Source organism: Nicotiana tomentosiformis, chromosome 5, assembly GCF_000390325.3.
Source record: "Nicotiana tomentosiformis chromosome 5, ASM39032v3, whole genome shotgun sequence".
In the NCBI taxonomy this organism is placed as follows: Eukaryota; Viridiplantae; Streptophyta; class Magnoliopsida; order Solanales; family Solanaceae; genus Nicotiana; species Nicotiana tomentosiformis.
The window spans coordinates 47,387,159-47,394,885 of NC_090816.1; positions in this window are offsets into that span (position 1 = coordinate 47,387,159).

Genomic DNA, 7,727 nt, shown 5'->3' on the forward strand with positions numbered 1-7,727 from the left:
TCAAACCGGTGAAGCAAAATAGGAGACCCCAGTCCGAGGTAAAGCACACATTCATAAGGGACGAGGTAACTAAACTTCTCAAAATAAGGTCCATTCAGGAGGTGAAATATCCCGAATGGTTAGCCAATGTAGTTGTAGTCCCTAAAAAATGGAACAAACTTAGGATGTGTGTAGATTATAAGGATTTAAACAAGGCGTGCCCCAAAGATTCTTTTCCACTGCCTAACATCGATCGCATGATCGATGCCATGGCACAAGTTCCTTACTTTTCTTGATGCCTATTCCGGGTACAATCAAATCCAAATGAACCCGGAAGACCAAGAAAAGACTTCATATATTACTAAGTATGGAACATATTGTTATAATGTAATGCCCTTCGGTCTAAAAAATGCAGGAGCTACTTTCCAACGCCTAGTAAATAAAATGTTCGAAGAACAAATAGGTAAATCAATGAAAGTTTATATTGATGACATGCTAGTTAAGTCCCTGCGCGCAGAGGACCATTTGGCTCATTTGTAGGAAACGTTCGAGATTTTAAGGAAATATAATATGAAGCTCAACCCCAAGAAATATGCTTTCGGGGTCGGTTTGGGAAAGTTCCTTGGCTTTATGGTATCGAATCGGGGGATCGAGTTCAACCCCGATAAAATCAAGGCCATCGAAGACATCACCGTCGTGGACAGAATAAAAGCTGTGCAGAGGCTAACTGGACGGATAGCTACCTTAGGCCGATTCATTTCGAGGTCATCAGATCGAAGCCACATATTTTTCTCTCTACTCAAAAAGAAGAACGATTTCGCCTGGACCCCGGAATGCCACCAGGCATTAGAGGAATTGAAGCAATACCTATCAAGCCCACCACTGCTTCACACTCCAGAGGCAGATGAGAAACTTTACTTATACTTGGCAGTATCAGAAATCGCAGTAAGTGGTGTTCTAGTCCGAGAAGAGCAAGGTACGCAATTTCCCATTTATTATGTAAGTCGAACCTTAGGAGAAGCAGAAACTAGATATCCACACTTGGAGAAATTGGCACTTGCACTGATAAGCGCCTCTAGAAAGTTAAGACCATACTTTCAATGTCACCCCATATGCGTATTAACCACTTACCCACTTCGTAATATTTTGCACAAACCCGAACTATCGAGCCGATTGTCCAAATAGGCCACTGAACTCAGTAGGTACGATATCGAATATCAACCCCGGACGGCCATCAAGTCTCAAATTTTAGCGGACTTCGTGGCCGATTTCATGCCAACCCTCGTACCCAAAGTTGAAAGGGAACTCTTGTTAAAATCAGGTACATCATCGGGGGTATGGACCCTCTTCATAGACGGTGCTTCAAATGCAAAGGGGTCCGGGCTAGGCATCGTTTTGAAGCCGCCCACGGGTAGCACTATTAGGCAATCTATCAAAACTTTTAGGTTGACTAATAATGAGGCCGAGTACAAGGCCATGATTGCAGGTCTTGAGCTAGCTAAAAGCTTGGGAGCAGAAGTCATTGAAGCCAAGTGTGACTCTTTACTGGTGGTGAACCAAGTAAACAAAACCTTCAAAGTTCGAGAGGATAGAATGCAAAGGTATTTGAACAAACTGCATGTAACTTTGCACCATTTTAAGGAATGGACTTTACAGCATGTATCTCGAGAACAAAATAGTGAGGCTGATGCACTTGCAAATTTGGGGTCATCGGTCAAGAAAGATGAGATCAGCTTGGGGACTGTCATCCAACTCTCGAGATCCGTTATCGAGGAAGGTCATGCTGAAATAAACTCTACAAGATTAACCTGGGATTGGAGGAACAAATATATTGAATACTTGAAGAACGGAAAGCTCTCATCGGACCCTAAAGAGTCGATGGCCCTATGAACTAGAGATGCTCGATTCACATTGGCTGAAGATGGAACATTATACAGAAGGACATTCAATGGACCATTGGCAGTATGCTTAGGGCCAGGAGATACCGATTATGTTCTACGATAGGTCCATGAAGGCACTTGTGGGAACTGCTCCGGCGCCAAATCACTGACTCACAAAATCATTAGAGCAGGATACTACTGGGATAGCATGGAAAAAGACACTAAGGAGTTTGTTCGAAAATATGATAAATGTCAAAGGTTTGCACCGATGATCCATCAGCCCGGAGAATAACTTCATTCAGTCCTATCCCCATGGACATTCATGAAATAGGGGGATGGATATCGTCGGCCCTCTACCATCGGCCCCAAGTAAAGCCAAGTTCATTTTATTTATGACTGACTATTTCTCTAAATGGGTTGAAGCACATGCGTTCGAGAAAGTGAGAGAGAAAGAGGTTATAGACTTCATCTGGGATCACATCGTATGTCCATTTGGGATACCTGCCGAAATAGTGTGTGACAATGGAAAACAATTTATCGGCAGCAAAGTGACAAAATTTCTCGAAGACCATAAAATAAAAAGGATATTATCAACACCGTATCACCCTAGTAGAAACGGACATGCCGAATCGACGAACAAGACTATCATTCAACACCTAAAGAAAAGGTTGAACGACACTAAGGGGAAATGTAGAGAAATTCTACCTGAAGTCCTTTGGGCATATCGAACAACGTCAAAATCCAGTACGGGGGCAACCCCGTTCTCCTTAGTATATGGCTCCGAAGCCTTGATTCCAGTCGAAGTCGGGGAACCTAGTGTCAGGTTTCGACATACAACAGAAGAGTCAAATCACGAGGCTATGAATACTAGCCTCGAATTATTGGATGAAAAATGAGAAGCCGCACTCGTTCGAATGGCTGTACAAAAGTAACGAATCGAAAGATACTACAATAAGAGAACCAACCTTCGCCTCTTCAAAGTCGGGGACTTAGTCCCGAGGAAAGTCACCATCAACACTCGAGATCCTAATGAAGGGAAGCTCGACCCAAATTGGGAAGGACCCTACCAAGTCCTCGACATTATCGGAAAGGGATCTTATAAGCTCGGCATGATGGACGGCGAACAACTGCCAAATAATTGGAACATATCGCTTCTCAAATGGTATTATTGCTAAGGTATGACTTTATTCCCTTTTTTCATTTATATATTCGACACTAACTCACTGCAGGTGATCGATCGAAGACATCGAGACCTTAGGTTTTAAAGCACGCGTTGCATTCTTTTTCCCTTAGATCGATTTTTGTCCCAAGTGGGTTTTTCCGACGAGGTTTTTAACGAGGCAACAATTATGTGCTGCATGAGGACCATTCAACAGTATCCAAGGCTTCTTTACAATCAACCTCGAATACTGGGGGACATCACCCTCGGATGTTGCACTTTCGAGGAAAATACTTCGTGTCAAAGAGTCTCGATAGAGAAACATTGTAATGGGCCAAACGGTTGAATGAACCGTGTCCGTATAGATTAGTCGAGCCCCGATGGCAAAACATGTACGCATGTATAAATTATACAAAGAAACATTGTTTTTATATCAAACATCTTGTGTCTCAAAGAAAATTATCTATACAAGCTCAATACTTATGATTTTGTGAGAAATGGCTCAAGGGCCAAGTGCAAATATACCTCGTACACCCGGGGACTGTCGTTGACGATCGACATATTCAAGTAATCTAAATTCAAATTAATAAGACCTCAAAGTGGTACCCCTCAATCTACAGGCCTAGGCCATCATTCTCGGGGACTAACACTTCAAACAAGTTCGAAGTGTTATTGGAAAATAAGCCCAAGAGGCATACCCAAAGGCTATGGCCAAATTAAGGCGGCTCGGAGACGTCCGAATTTCGCAATAAAAATAGGCCTTCGAATTCTTTGAAAAATCGGTTAAATAAGGCTACCCTCGGCAAGTAATCAAAAGGGCTTCGATAAAATCAGCCCTTGAAAAACCTTAAGAGGTATCAAATTATCTTAATACAAACGTGCTAAGGCACAAAAAGCAAACGAGTTTCAATTGACATCGAACCCTCAAAAAACCCAATGGGTAAAGAATACGTGTTAAGGAATAAAGAATTTTTTTTACTAAGTCTTCTAAGCCGAAAAAGGGAAAAATAGCCATCCTTTAGAGGCTATATCGGCCCAATATAAAGAGCCTAAGGGCCAATACACTTGGAGTTTGAGATTTTGTTCTCACTCAATTCGGACCTAGGGGTTCCACTATTCCGAGCTCAAATAGAACTGACTTGAATATAGCTTGAGGATTCATCATTATTTGATATAAAATCTTAAGGGGTCTGTTACTGTGAGTTCGAAACTTACTCGAACTCGTCTATAAAAATAGTATAATTACGACTTTGATCAAGCCGCCTGAAATCAAAATCCCGAACATATTGTTAAGCTCGGGGACTCGCCCTCGCTTAACTAAAAAATTTAAGGGTTTGTTCTACTCTGAGTTCGATCTATTGCTCACTCGATTGTAGAGGCTACAACAACTCGATTGCAACAAAGTTTTCACAAGGCAAAGGCAAAACAGAATTTATCATAAATCAAAAATCGAAGACGAAACGGAAAGAAAAGGAATCTTTCATATATGCAAAGTATTTACAAAGACCACATAGGGTCTTACACAAAAAACAAAAGGAGAAAAAATCCTAAATGCCTAGTTCGCTTCGGGAGCTTCATCTTCATCTCCTCCACTCTCGGATCCACTCGCAGAGTCTTCTTCATCGGAAAGCAAAGCTCTAGCCTCGTCCTGCAAAACCTTCGCATTCTCGATATCATCCGTGAGGTCGAAGCCACGAGCATGTACCTCCTTAAGAGTCTCTCTTCGAGACTGGCACCTAGCCTGCTCGGCAACATGGGACAATCTAACCTCAACAGCGTCAGAAATTTCCTTTGCCCGAGTGTTAGCGGCTTCAGCGTCAGTTCGGTAGGAGGCCACGAGCGCCTCTGCCTCGGATGTGGCCCTAGCAAGCTCAGCGGCCAACCGAATATCGAGCTCTTCAACCTTCTGGGATCGGGCCAAGTTCTCCTCCAGCAACATTTATGGATTTGATGAATCGCCTATACCGAGTCCGAAAAGCTGTCTTAGGGACATCAGATAACCCAATCTTCAACTGCTGGTAACCAGATCTCAAATCAATTTTTGAAAATACCTTGGCACCCTGAAGCTGATCAAATAAGTCATCAATTCTTGGCAGCGGATATTTGTTTTTGATAGTGGCCTTGTTCAACTGCCGATAGTCTATACACATCCGCATCAAGCCATCTTTCTTCTTTACAAATAATACTGGAGCACCCCAGGGCGAGACACTGGGTCTAATAAATCCCTGATTAAGCAAGTCTTGTAACTGCTCTTTTAATTCTTTCAACTCTGGCGGGGTCATACAATATGGTGGAATAGAAATGGGCTGAGTGCCCGGAGCCAAATCAATACAGAAGTCAATATCTCTGTCGGGTGGCATCCCCGGTAGATCTGCAGGAAATACTTCTGAAAATTCATGAACAACTGGTACTGAGTCCATAGAAGGGACATCCGCACTGGGATCGCGAATATAAGCCAAATAGGCTAGACACCCTTTCTCTACCACATGCCGAGCTTTCATATAATAAATAACCTTGCTGGCAGAATGGCCAGGAGTTCCTTTCCACTCTAACTGAGGTAACCCCGGCATAGCTAGGGTCACTGTCTTGGCATGACAGTCCAATATAGCATGATAAGGAGACAGTCAATCCATACCCAAGATGACATCAAAATCTACCATATCAAGAAGTAGAAGATCCACACTAGTTTCATGATTACCAATTGTAACCACACACGAACGGAAGACATGATCTACTATCACAGAGTCTCCCACCGATGTAGATACACACACAGAAGCACTCAGATAATCACAAGGCACAACCAAATATGAAGCAAAATAGGAGGACACATAGGAATAAGTAGATCCTGGATCAAATAGAACTGAAGCATCTCTATGGCAAACTGGAATAATACCTGTAATCACAGAATCAGATGACTCGGCCTCAGGCCTAGCTAGAAAAGCATAAAATTGAGGCTAGGCCCCACCACTCTGAACTGCATCTCTGGGACGACCTCTAACTGGCTGGCCTCCACCTCTAACGGTCTGACCTCCACCTCTAATGGCATGACCTCCACCTCTAACTGCCTGACCCCTACCTCTAGCTGGCTGAGCAGGAAGGGAAGCAACCGGTGCTAGTATAATGGCACGAGAATCTTGTCGAGATCTGTTACTCGCCAATCTAGGGAAATACCTCCTGATGTGACCAATGTTCCCACACTCATAACAGCCATCCTGATGTCGTGGCTGCTGAAGCTGAAGCTGACCTAGATGGTCGGATATCCACTGTAGTAACTCTGGAGTGGTGGTGCACTGATAGGAGTTGAATATGCACTAAATACTAGCTGCCCAGAGTAAGGCATAATAGGACCGTGACTCCTTGAAGTACCGGGAGATACATGAACTGTTGAATGAAACGGTCTGGGACGATGACCCCTACCAAAATTACCCCAGCCTCCAGACGAGGCACCACTGTAACCACCAAACTGACGAGGCCTCTTATCGGACCTCTGCCCTCTTTCCTGCGTAAGAACCATCACGATCCTCCTTGCGACATTAGCAGCCGCAAAGAAATCTCACTTCCGATCTCCTTGGCCATCTGAAGTCTGATAGGGTGAGTGAGTCCCTCAATAAACCTCCTCACTCTCTCTCCCTCTATAGGTAGTAAAAGGATAGCATGTCGAGCCAAATCCACATAACGGCACTCATACTGAGTAACAGTCATACTGCCCTACTGTAGACACTCAAATTGCTTGCGGAATTCCTCTCTCAGTGTGATAGGGAGGAACTTTTCCAGAAATAGCTCAGAGAACTTTTCCGACTGGTCGGGTCAATGCATAATCTCTCCACCACCTCTTGGCGGAACCCGTCATCTGGAATACAGCAAAATTAACCCCATTGGTCTCAACTATATCCATGTTCCGCAGCACCTCATGGCAGCGTTCAAGATAATCCTGTGGGTCCTCAGAAGGTGTACCACTGAAGTGAACTGGAAAGAGCTTAGTGAACTTATCCAGTCTCAATGAGGCCTCAAAAGACATGGCTGGCCTATCACCGATATGTGCTGTAACAACTGGCTGAACTACCCCAACTGGCGGGGCTGCTGGAGCCTAATTCTGGGGAGCCATCTGCTCCGGGGTGGGAGTAGTGGGAGTTTGTGCTCCTCCCCCAACCTGTGAGACGGCTGGTGCCACTGGAAATGTACCATTCTGGGCCACACCCTCCATAAGACTCACCAATCAGACTAGAGCGTCCTGAAGTACTGGAGTGGCTATGAATCCTTCCGAGACTTGAACTGGTCCAACTGGTACATTCTAAACTGGGACCTCCTCCTGAAGGTCCACCTGAGGTTCTACAATAGGTGCAGCTGCTCGAGCTCTGGACTGAGCTCTACCTTGGCCTCTGCCTCAGCCTCTAGCACGACCTCGACCTCGGCCTCTACCCCTGGCCATAGTTGCCACTGGGGGTTCTGGTCCTTGTCCATCGGTAGAGATATTATGTGTTCTCACCATCTACGAGAGAAAAAGAGTAGAATGGTTCAATCATCGATGATAGAATAAAATCGCACGACAGAATAAGAAAGAAGTGATATTGTTCCTAAACTTCATAGCCTCTGAGAGATAATTACAGACGTCTCCGTGCCGATCCTTCAGACTCTACTAAGCTTGCTCGTGACTCGTGAAACCTATGTAACCTAGTGCTCTGATACCAATTGTCACGACCCGAAATTCC